The following is a 13,501-nucleotide window of genomic DNA, read 5'->3' on the forward strand; positions in this document are numbered from 1 at the left end:
CGTGGCCACATGCCACACAAGTGAAGGGGCAAAAATTTCACCGCCAAAAATGCACATATTCTGCTGTATCTTATGCATACTTTCACATATTCACACCACATTTCATATACATGTACCTGTTGGGAGTCTACACCTGCCCATACATTTTGGCACACATTCACACCTAGGGGGCGCTATAACTGCCAAAAAACTCTCCTGCACACACCGATTGGCCAAATAACATGAAACTTGGTATGCATCATCTACATGCACCTCTGAGACAGATCCTAGGTCTGCACCATCATATGTCCAATATGGCCACCACTATCGACCAATTAGCTGTCAGTACACATTTCACAAGCTGTACAAGCTTTACATATGTCAATTGACATGAAACTCACATGGCATGTTCAGGTACACACCCTCTAAGACATACTGGGGTATGATGGCAATTGCACCACTAGGTGGCGCTATACTAGAAATTCCTGAATTACGCCCACATGGTATGACATAAAACAACAAACTTGGACTCATATGATTCTACGTAGAATCCTTAACAACTTTGTAATTGCAAGTGCTTTACAAAAATGTACGGATTTTCACATATTATCAAATATGTATAATTTCCACTTTCCATACTACTCCTAGGATTTTCACTCCATCACCTCAAATCACACCTTGATATACTCAGCAGACTATGCAATGCAAATGTTGTGCAAAAAATCCTAAGATTTCCACAAATTTATATTTTTCATATGCATCACAATGGTACCATCATAACACATCAAATTCATATTTTAATAACTCCGCTATAGTATGTCCTATGTTTATGAAAATTGACATGCACATTCACATGACCATTGAGGTGATATTTGCCAAGTTTGAGCTAAATCCGTCCACAAATGACTCTACAGTGAATATTTTCAATTTCCATACTCAGCAGTGCAAGGAGCGGTAGAGAGCCGTTTGCAGGCACGCACGCTCTCATTCTCGCAGACGCAGAGTGCCCCTCTCATCCACTCCCCACCCCCCACTCCCCCAACCTTCTAACACTTAACAACCCATGTCTCTGTCTCCCCCTCCCTCTCTCTATTTCACATGCACTCACTTCTCACACACAGAGTGCCCCTCTCTTCCACTCCCCCCACACTCCCCCAACCTTCTAACACTTAACAACCCATGGTCTCTGTCTCCCCCTCCCTCTCTCTATTTCACATGCACTCACAAAAAACAGGCCTCCCTATAAGCTTCACATACACACTGCCTTAGCCATGCCTACCCATACATTAGAGTAACACATAAAAACACCTAATTCACACACACACACACACACACACACACACATACACCTACTTATGTGTATGCATCACAGATTGAGCACATACATGTCTGACATGACAGTGTGAGTTCACTGTGACAACTAAGACTGCCCATTATATGCAATCACTCACACACATACACAGCTCTAACTGATGAACACAAACATTATCACACCAAACCTCTCTCTCTCTATTACACATGCACACACATGCACTGGCCTACCAATAGGTTTCACATACACACTGGCCTAGCCATATCTACTATGCCTTCGCCCCAGGCATGCAAGTCGGTACCTATGCCACTTGCGAGGAGCCCGCTCATTGCCGCTTGCGGCTATATTTCTTCTTATTATTATTATTTTTCTCCGCATAAAACGCATACTGCAGCCTAGACCGTAAGGCCCAGGGAGACCAAACTTGGCAGACTGGTGTAGTCTGTTTGCGGGACCGTGCTTAAGTACAGACACCCAAATTGGCCTGATGGTGGCGCTATAGCGCAGCATTTTGCGTTTGGGTTCATATCTCCCACCCCGTAGGTCCTAGAAACAAAATTCCACTTCAGGTGCATTCCTTGGCTCCAGACAAACAAAAAAGCCTCAAGAACCATTAAGCTCCGCCTACTTAGATTTTTGCTAATTTGCATAATATGCAAAACCTACTTTTTCATACTAGTCCCTGGTTTTTCATCTGATCACCACAATCTTGGTGTCAAAATATTCACAAGAATCTCATTATCAAGGAACATCAACAAAACTGTGACATTGGTATACAGTCTGGTTGTCACATGTCAATCAATAGCTCTGAGGCGTGGCCAAATTGACTTCAGCAGCTATATCTCAGCAATGCTTTGACCTATCTTTATGAAAATTTATCAGTTGTTAGGGCACATGACTCAGAGGTCACAGGTCAAAGCTGGCCACGATTGTCCAATAGGGGGCGCTATAACATGGGGAAATTTGTTTCTCAGAAACCATTAGTCACATCAAGCCCAAACTTTACAGGCGTCATCAGGGGCCCAAGTGGTATCAAGGCACACAATGATGACCTCATCACTCAAAAAACATGGCCGCCATGAGCCAATTAATTTTTATTTGAATTAATTGGCCATTTGACAGACTTACCATTGGCCAATCAACATGAAACCTCATCACTGTGCATATCCCAGGACTATGTGTCATACTGTGCAGTGTTGAAACATTTGGCCACTAGGTGGCGCTATTTGTGAAAATCATGCATAACTCCTCCAAATTTTCACTTTGGAACATGCAACTTGTTTCTTTTTATACCTTGCAGTAGACCTGACAACTTTGCAATTACAAGTCCTATTAAAAAATGCATACTTTTGTCACATTCATCAATTGTTTGAAAATAGCTCTTTAAGAACTAGTCCTAGGAATTTGATCCAATGATGGCAAAAATGGCATAGGCATAATCTGTAGACACTGTAGTTAACTAAATAAGGAAAAAATGTTGCATTTTTATTTGTCTGATTGGTCAATTTTTCCATTATATCCTTCTGGCCATGCCATAAATGACCTTTATTGCTATCACTCATAAACCATGTAAGTGATCAACTCCCAATTTGAAAGGCTTTTATACACTGAGGTCCTTGTGAGGTAGGCCAAGTTTGGTTCAAATTGGCCTGTCGGAGGCGCTACAGTACCCAAAAACCTGAGAAATCATAAAAACTCACGCAGCAATCTTGTTATGCAGAATACAGACAAGTAATGGGGCTTGTATGATTCAGATCAATGAGGTCTATAACATTGCAATTACATCTCATAACAAAAAGTGCACTGCCTGACCAGAAATGAACCTTTTAATTCACCAAAATGTCATTGCATTACTGAGATTAATGAGATATCAGTATGATAGTACTTGGGCTCCATCTAGTGGCCAAACACCGAAACTGACTGAAAACAATTGCTCATATGAAACACCACACAAACGCACACAAAGCTGATCTCAGCATGTGATTTAGTTCTGTGATCTGAATCATTTTGCCAATACACATTATTTTGATCCTTTTGGGCCTTTAGTGCCTCAGTTGAATTGAATGTTTTGTCACATTGATTTACTTACGCATTTTTTCCACTCAAACAGCTTCTATTCACTTTTGGGTCTAAAGGACCTATTGGGCTTCTTTTTGCCTATTGAGGCCAAGAGGCCAATTTGTTGGTCTAAAAGACCCTTTGGGCTTTTTTGCCTTTTTTTGTGTGAACCCGCCAATCGCCGCTTGCGGCTATATTTAGGGTTCACACACGTAGTGTGGGAAACCTATTGTAATTGCTGAGATTTTTCTTATTATTATTAGGGTTCACACACACAGTGTGGGAAACCTATTGTTATTGTCGGGTTTTTTCTTTCTTTCTTATTAGGGTTCACACACGTAGTGTGGGAAACCTATTGTAATTGCTGAGATTTTTCTTATTATTATTATTATTATTATTATTATTATTTTTCCCCCTGTAAAACGCATACTGCAGCCTAAACCGTAAGGCCCAGAAAGACCAAACTTGCCAGCAAGGTGCAGCAGGTGTGCAATGAGAGAAATAGAGACAGGGACCCACATTGGCCTGATGGTGGCGCTATAGCGCACCATTTTGCGTTTTGGTCCATATCTCCCAAACCGTAGGGCCTAGAAACAAAATTCCACTTCTGATGGATTCCTTGGCTCAAGCCAAACAAAAAAGCCTCAAGAACCATTAAGCTCCGCCTACTTAGATTTTTTGCTAATTTGCATAATATGCAAAACCTACTTTTTTGTACTAGTCCCTGGTTTTTCATCCGATCACCACAACCTTGGTGTCAAAATATTCAGGAGAGTCTCATTATCAAAGTTGCTTAAAAACATTTTGAGATTTGCATACAGTCTGGTTGTCACATGTCAATCAATAGCTCCAAGGCGTGGCCAAATTTACTTAAACAGCCATATCTCAGCAACGCTTTGACCGATCTTCATAAAATTTTAACCGTTGTTAGGGCACATGACTACGAGGTCATACGTCAAAGCTGGCCACGATTGTCCAATAGGGGGCGCTATAACATGGGAAAAACTGTATCTCAGAAACCATTAGTCACATCAAGCCAAAACTTTACAGGCATCATCAGGGGCCCAAGTGATATCAAGACACACAATGATGACATCATCACTCAAAAAACATGGCCGCCATGAGCCAATTAATTTTTATTTGAAATAATTGGCCATTTGACAGACTTACCATTGGCCAAACAACATGAAACCTCACCACTGTGCATATCTCAGGACTATGTGTCATGCTGTGCAGTTTTAAAACATATGGCCACAAGGTGGCGCTATTTGTGAAAATCATGCATAACTCCTCCAAATTTCACTTAGGAACATGCAACTTGTTTCTTTTTATTCCTTGCAGTAGACCTGACAACTTTGCAATTACAAGTCCTTTTAAAAAATGCATACTTTTGTCACATTAATCAATTGTTTGAAAATAGCTCTTTTCGAACTAGTCCTAGGAATTTGATCCAATTATAGAATAATTGGTATGAGCATAATCTGTAGAGTCTGGAGGTAAAAACTGACTAAAAAATGTTGGAATTTTAAATGGTCAGGTTGGTCTATTTTTCCCTTATATCCTTCTGGCCATGCCATAAATTACCTTTATTGCTATAACTCATAAACCATGTAAGTGATCAACTCCCAATTTGAACTGCTTATATAGCCTGAGGTCCCAGTGAGGTATGCCAAGTTTGGTTCAAATTGGCCTGTCGGGGGTGCTACAGTACCCAAAAACCTAGAAAATCATAAAAACTCAGGCTGCAATCTTGTTATAAAGAATACAGACAAGTAATTGGTCTTGTATGATTCAGATCAATGAGATCTATAACATTGCAATTGCATCTTATAACAAAAAGTGCACTGCCTGACCAGAAATGAACCTTTTAATTCACCAAAATGTCATATTGCATTACTGAGATTAATGAGATATCAGTATGGTAGTACTTGGGCTCCATCTAGTGGCCAAACATCGGAACGAACTGAAAACTATTTCTCACATGAAACACCACACAAACACACACAAAGCTGATCTCAGCATGTGATTTAGTTCTGTGATCTGAATCATTTTGCCAATACACAATATTTTGATCCTTTTGGGCCTTAAGTGCCCCAATTGAACCTTTTTTTGCACATTGATGTATTTGTGCATTTTTTCTACTCAAACAGCTTCTTTTCACATTTAGGGTCTAAAGGACCTTTTGGGCCTCTGCCTATTGAGGCCAAGAGGCCTATTCGTGTGTGAACCCGCCAATTGCCGCTTGCGGCTATATTGGCAATTATAATTGCTTAGATAATAATCTAAAACTAACTACAGCCTACGGCATACATCCTACAACCATGAAACTTGGCAGAAAGGTGTAGTCTCTTTGCAAGACCGAGCACAAGTACAGAGACCCATATTGGCCTGATGGTGGCGCTATAGCGCACCATTTTGCGTTTTGGTCCATATCTCCCAAACCGTAGGGCCTAGACACAAAATTCCACTTCTGATGGATTCCTTGGCTCAAGACAAACAAAAAAGCCTCAAGAACCATTAAGCTCCGCCTACTTAGATTTTTTGCTAATTTGCATAATATGCAAAACCTACTTTTTTGTACTAGTCCCTGGTTTTTCATCCGATCACCACAACCTTGGTGTCAAAAGATTCAGAAGAATCTCCTTATCAAAGTTGCTTAAAAACATTTTGAGATTTGCATACAGTCTGGTTGTCACATGTCAATCAATAGCTCCAAGGCGTGGCCAAATTTACTTAAACAGCCATATCTCAGCAACGCTTTGACCGATCTTCATAAAATTTTAACAGTTGTTAGGGCACATGACTCCGAGGTCATAGGTCAAAGCTGGCCACGATTGTCCAATAGGGGGCGCTATAACATGGGAAAAACTGTATCTCAGAAACCATTAGTCACATCAAGCCAAAACTTTACAGGCATCATCAGGGGCCCAAGTGATATCAAGACACACAATGATGACATCATCACTCAAAAAACATGGCCGCCATGAGCCAATTAATTTTTATTTGAATTAATTGGCCATTTGACAGACTTACCATTGGCCAAACAACATGAAACCTCACCACTGTGCATATCTCAGGACTATGTGTCATGCTGTGCAGTTTTGAAACATTTGGCCACTAGGTGGCGCTATTTGTGAAAATCATGCATAACTCCTCCAAATTTTCACTTAGGAACATGCAACTTGTTTCTTTTTATTCCTTGCAGTAGACCTGACAACTTTGCAATTACAAATCCTATTAAAAAATGCATACTTTTGTCACATTAATCAATTGTTTGAAAATAGCTCTTTAAGAACTAGTCATAGGAATTTGATCCAATTATGGCAAAATTGCTATGAGCATAATCAGTAGACTCTGTAGGTAAAAAGGGATTAAAAAAATTTTGGATTTTTATTTTTCTGATTGGTCCATTTTCCCATTATATCATTGTGGCCATGCCATATATGACCTATATTGCTATAACTCATAAACCATGTATGCAATCAACTCCCAATTTGAAAGGCTTTTATATCCTGAAGTCCTTGTGAGGTATGCCAAGTTTGGTTCAAATTGGCCTGTCGGGGGCGCTACACTACCCAAAAACCTAAGAAAACATAAAAACTCATGCTGCAATCTTGTTATGCAGAATAGAGACAAGTAATTGGTCTTGTATGATCCAGATCAATAAGTTCTATAACATTGCAATTGCATCTTATAACAAAAAGTGCACTGCCTGACCAGAAATGAACCTTTTAATTCACCAAAATGTCATATTGCATTACTGAGATTAATGAGATATCAGTATGGTGGTACTTGGGCTCCATCTAGTGGCCAAACATCGGAACGGACTGAAAACTATTGCTCACATGAAACACCACACAAACACACACAAAGCTGATCTCAGCATGTGATTTAGTTCTGTGATCTGAATCATTTTGCCAATACACATTATTTTGATCCTTTTGGGCCTTTAGTGCCTCAACTGAACATTTTTTTGCACATTGATTTATTTGTGCATTTTTTCCACTCAAACAGCTTCTTTTGGGTCTAAAGGACCTATTGGGTCTATTGCCTATTGAAGCCAAGTGGCCTATTCGTGTGTGAACCCGCCAATTGCCGCTTGCGGCTATATTTATTATTTTTCTACTGATAAAACGCATACTGCAGCCTAGACCGTAAGGCCCAGGGAGACCAAACTTGGCAGGATGGTGTAGTCTCTTTGCGAGACCGTGCTAAAGCACAGAGACCCACATTGGCCTGATGGTGGCGCTATAGCGCACCATTTTGCGTTTTGGTCCATATCTCCCAAACCGTAGGGCCTAGAAACAAAATTCCACTTCTGATGGATTCCTTGGCTCAAGCCAAACAAAAAAGCCTCAAGAACCATTAAGCTCCGCCTACTTAGATTTTTTGCTAATTTGCATAATATGCAAAACCTACTTTTTTGTACTAGTCCCTGGTTTTTCATCGGATCACCACAAGCTTGGTGTCAAAATATTCAGGAGAGTCTCATTATCAAAGTTGCTTAAAAACATTTTGAGATTTGCATACAGTTTGGTTGTCACATGTCAATCAATAGCTCCAAGGCGTGGCCAAATTTACTTAAACAGCCATATCTCAGCAACGCTTTGACCGATCTTCATAAAATTTTTACCGTTGTTAGGGCACATGACTACGAGGTCATACGTCAAAGCTGGCCACGATTGTCCAATAGGGGGCGCTATAACATGGGAAAAACTGTATCTCAGAAACCATAAGTCACATCAAGCCAAAACTTTACAGGCATCATCAGGGGCCCAAGTGATATCAAGACACACAATGATGACATCATCACTCAAAAAACATGGCCGCCATGAGCCAATTAATTTTTATTTGAATTAATTGGCCATTTGACAGACTTACCATTGGCCAAACAACATGAAACCTCACCACTGTGCATATCCCAGGACTATGTGTCATGCTGTGCAGTTTTAAAACATTTGGCCACTAGGTGGCGCTATTTGTGAAAATCATGCATAACTCCTCCAAATTTTCACTTAGGAACATGCAACTTGTTTCTTTTTATTCCTTGCAGTAGACCTGACAACTTTGCAATTACAAGTCCTATTAAAAAATGCATACTTTTGTCACATTCATCTATTGTTTGAAAATAGCTATTTACAAACTAGTCATAGGAATTTGATCCAATTATGGAAAAATTGCTATGAGCATAATCAGTAGACTCTGTAGGTAAAAACTGATTAAAAAAATGTTCGATTTTTATTTATCTGATTGGTCCATTTTCCCATTATATCATTGTGGCCATGCCATATATGACCTATATTGCTATAACTCATAAACCATGTATGCAATCAACTCCCAATTTGAAAGGCTTTTATATCCTGAAGTCCTTGTGAGGTATGCCAAGTTTGGTTCAAATTGGCCTGTCGGGGGCGCTACAGTACCCAAAAACCTAAGAAAACATAAAAACTCATGCTGCAATCTTGTTATGCAGAATACAGACAAGTAATTGGTCTTGTATGATCCAGATCAATAAGTTCTATAACATTGCAATTGCATCTTATAACAAAAAGTGCACTGCCTGACCAGAAATGAACCTTTTAATTCACCAAAATGTCATATTGCATTACTGAGATTAATGAGATATCAGTATGGTAGTACTTGGGCTCCATCTAGTGGCCAAACATCGAAACGGACTGAAAACTATTTCTCACATGAAATACCACACAAACACACACACAAAGCTGATCTCAGCATGTGATTTAGTTCTGTGATCTAAATCATTTTGCCAATACAATTTATTTTGAACCTTTTGTGTCTTTACTGCCTCAACTGAATCTCTTTTTTTTAAATAAAGTACACTGCCTGACCAGAAATTAACCTTTAAGTCACCAAAATGTCCTATTTCATTACTGAGATTAATGAGATATCAGTATGGTAGTACTTGGCCTCCATCTAGTGGCCATATTCTGACTGAAAACTATTGCTCACATGAAATACCACACAAACACACACAAAGCTGATCTCAGCATGTGATTTAGTTCTGTGATCTGAATTATTTTGCCAATACACATTATTTTGATCCTTTTGGCCCTTTAGTGCCCCAATTGAACCTTTATTTGCACATTGATTTATTTGTGCATTTTTTCCACTCAAACAGCTTTTTTTCACATTTAGGGTCTAAAGGACCTTTTGGGCCTCTGCCTATTGAGGCCAAGAAGCCTATTCGTGTGTGAACCCGCCAATTGCCGCTTGCGGCTATATTTATTATTATTTTTCCCCCTGTAAAACGCATACTGCAGCCTAAACCGTAAGGCCCAGAAAGACCAAACTTGGCACCAAGGTGCAGCAGGTGTGCAATGAGAGAAATAGAGACAGGGACCCACATTGGCCTGATGGTGGCGCTATAGCGCACCATTTTGCGTTTTGGTCCATATCTCCCAAACCGTAGGGCCTAGAAACAAAATTCCACTTCTGATGGATTCCTTGGCTCAAGCCAAACAAAAAAGCCTCAAGAACCATTAAGCTCCGCCTACTTAGATTTTTTGCTAATTTGCATAATATGCAAAACCTACTTTTTTATACTAGTCCCTGGTTTTTTATCGGATCACCACATCCTTGGTGTCAAAATATTCAGGAGAATCTCATTATCAAAGTTGCTTAAAAACATTTTGAGATTTGCAAATAGTCTGGCTGTCACATGTCAATCAATAGCTCCGAGGCGTGGCCAAATTTACTTAAACAGCCATATATCAGGAACGCTTTGACCGATCTTCATAAAATTTTAACAGTTGTTAGGGCACATGACTCCGAGGTCACAGGTCAAAGCTGGCCACGATTGTCCAATAGGGGGCGCTATAACATGGGAAAAACTGTTTCTCAGAAACCATTAGTCACATCAAGCCAAAACTTTACAGTCATCATCAGGGCCCCAAGTGATATCAAGACACACAATGATGACATCATCACTCAAAAAACATGGCCGCCATGAGCCAATTAATTTTTATTTGAATTAATTGGCCATTTGACAAACTTACCATTGGCCAAACAACATCAAACCTCACCACTGTGCATATCTCAGGACTATGTGTCATGCTGTGCAGTTTTGAAACATTTGGCCACTAGTTGGCGCTATTTGTGAAAATCATGCATAACTCCTCCAAATTTTCACTTAGGAACATGCAACTTGTTTCTTTTTATTCCTTGCAGTAGACCTGACAACTTTGCAATTACAAGTCCTATTAAAAAATGCATACTTTTGTCACATTCATCAATTGTTTGAAAATAGCTCTTTAAGAACTAGTCATAGGAATTTGATCCAATTATGGCAAAATTGCTATGAGCATAATCAGTAGACTCTGTAGGTAAAAAGTGATTAAAAAAATTTTGGATTTTTATTTTTCTGATTGGTCCATTTTCCCATTATATCATTGTGGCCATGCCATATATGACCTATATTGCTATAACTCATAAACCATGTATGCAATCAATTCCCAATTTGAAAGGCTTTTATATCCTGAAGTCCTTGTGAGGCATGCCAAGTTTGGTTCAAATTGGCCTGTCGGGGGCGCTACAGTACCCAAAAACCTAAGAAAACATAAAAACTTATGCTGCAATCTTGTTATGCAGAATACAGACAAGTAATTGGTCTTGTATGATCCAGATCAATAAGTTCTATAACATTGCAATTGCATCTTATAACAAAAAGTGCACTGCCTGACCAGAAATGAACCTTTTAATTCACCAAAATGTCATATTGCATTACTGAGATTAATGAGATATCAGTATGGTAGTACTTGGGCTCCATCTAGTGGCCATACATTGAAACGAACTGAAAACTATTGCTCACATGAAACACCACACAAAAACACACACAAAGCTGATCTCAGCATGTGATTTAGTTCTGTGATTTGAATCATTTTGCCAATACACATTATTTTGATCCTTTTGGGCCTTTAGTGCCCCAATTGAACATTTTTTTGCACATTGATTTATTTGTGCATTTTTTCCACTCAAACAGCTTCTTTTGGGTCTAAAGGACCTATTGGGTCTATTGCCTATTGAAGCCAAGTGGCCTATTCGTGTGTGAACCCGCCAATTGCCGCTTGCGGCTATATTTACAATCTTATATTTGATTATTTCATTGCATTCTAATATATAAACCTATATATTAGCTTTTTTACTGCAGTTGCTTATATCATAACTTTTTGACATGGGTAAAAACAATAAAACCACATTCTGGGTAACAACTTGGAATTTGAACGCTGTCCATGAGTTTTGTCAGGTCTCAGCAAATTTCCCCAAACAAGGCCCACCACCTTCTGCTCCTGTGGGAGAGCACAGCTGACAGCGCTCCTTACTTCCATACCAACCCGTCTCCAATCTGTCTGATGGGATGAGCCTTAGCCAGGGTCAGCCAGCTGCCAGAGGCCGGTCGCTGACAGCGGTGAAACAGTTAATGCCCCGTGAAGTGATGATAGTGGGGGCTGCTCCTGGCCTGTGGGCTGCTCACAGAATGCACTCTGCTGTCACTCGGCTTCGCACTGACACGGTCAGATGTCCCTTTAGAGGAGGAACAGACCAGAGAAGGAGAGGGGGAGACCCGAAGGAGAAACGCAACAAGACTCTTCTAAAATGTTCAAGACTCTTCAACAATTAATAAGTTCTCAGAAACAAAACAATAGCCTGGTTTACACGTTGTCACACACCCCCTTGGTAGCAATGTACCTCGTTTTCACCTGTATTAGTTCCGCATTATTGTGTGTATAAATACGTAATAGTGGCCATAGGTTATTGTTACTCTGTTTTGTAACTCCTTTTATGACCATGTAGGTGTGTGTGCTGTGTCTAATAGTGAATGTTAGTGAATGTATCTGGATTTGCATGTGTTGTGTTGCAGTGCTTTACTTTCACTTTTATTAAACGTTTGTTTTCACACATGTCGACTTGCGCTTGCATCCTGCCTCCCTTCATCACGATGGAATTATTCAGAAGAATCTTATATATTTTTTAACAATGCCAAGGACATTATCCTTGTGGTATTTTCTAATACTAATTACTGTAATATATAGTAAAAATGTTCAGCTGTCAGACACCCAACTGCTAATAATTGTTATTTTTATTATTTACAATAATATCTTCAGTACTAAATGAGATCATAAATTTAGAGCAACATCACTATAAACTTTCCAGAGGTGCGCTGGGCTCTTGGTGTGGCCTGAGGCTTGGACCTTCATTCACCACTCATGATAGACAAGCACAAAGCACCTGGAACCTAACGCTGGTGCCCAGAGTGGAATGAGATGTTCACGATTCAGTGGCCACCATCCGACCACTAGCCCTCTGCACCTGCTCCAGGTGTGCTAGAGTATCTGCCCTTGGATGCCCTCGATGTGCAGATGACTGTGGCTGGGAACCATGCAGAATTATGTACTGGAGGAATGAAGGGGCCACTGGCCATTACCTGGCTGTGAAGACCTGGTTTTAAGATTAGGGTTTGGCTCTAACCCTAACCCCGCTGTCCCTGCTGTGAATCCCTGAACAGAGAGAGGGAGCTGTATCAATTCTAAATGATGCAGCAATTCTAAATGCTTTGATATTTTTTCTGTTGATCCAATGTACAAACATTGACCCATTTCAGACAACAAATGGTTTAGTAAAATGGTTCTCTGCTAATCAAGCAGAGCTTAAAATAAATTTTTACAGTAATTAGATATTTAGAGTTAATTTAGAGTTAATCTTAATCTTAGTTTGTTGCTGAATATATGTATGTATTGAAATCAGATTTTATTATTGAGAAGAATTGTCACACCATATAACGTTAGCATTTGCCAATAGGTAGAATCATGGTAGAATTGTGCTATATTATGGTAGCACGAGTTTTTAATTCAGGATTAGGGTTTCACAAACACTGATGTAGTGTAGTCTCTCCTGTGGTGAGTGGGGTTCAAACCACATCTGGGGCTTGTGCTCTATGCAATACCAAAAGGAATCCCTGGTCCTAACTCCTAACTACACCACTGCATTCGTCTACCCCTGTAAAGTGCATCGAATTGTAAGCTGCCATGGATAAAAGTGTCTGCCAAGAGTGTAAAATGTGAAATGTACAACTGTTTACTTCACTAACTCCATGAGAAAAGCAAAAACATTTTAGAGCATGCGACTTTGTAAATG

Source organism: Brachyhypopomus gauderio, chromosome 10 (genome assembly GCF_052324685.1).
Source record: "Brachyhypopomus gauderio isolate BG-103 chromosome 10, BGAUD_0.2, whole genome shotgun sequence".
NCBI lineage: Eukaryota > Metazoa > Chordata > Actinopteri > Gymnotiformes > Hypopomidae > Brachyhypopomus > Brachyhypopomus gauderio.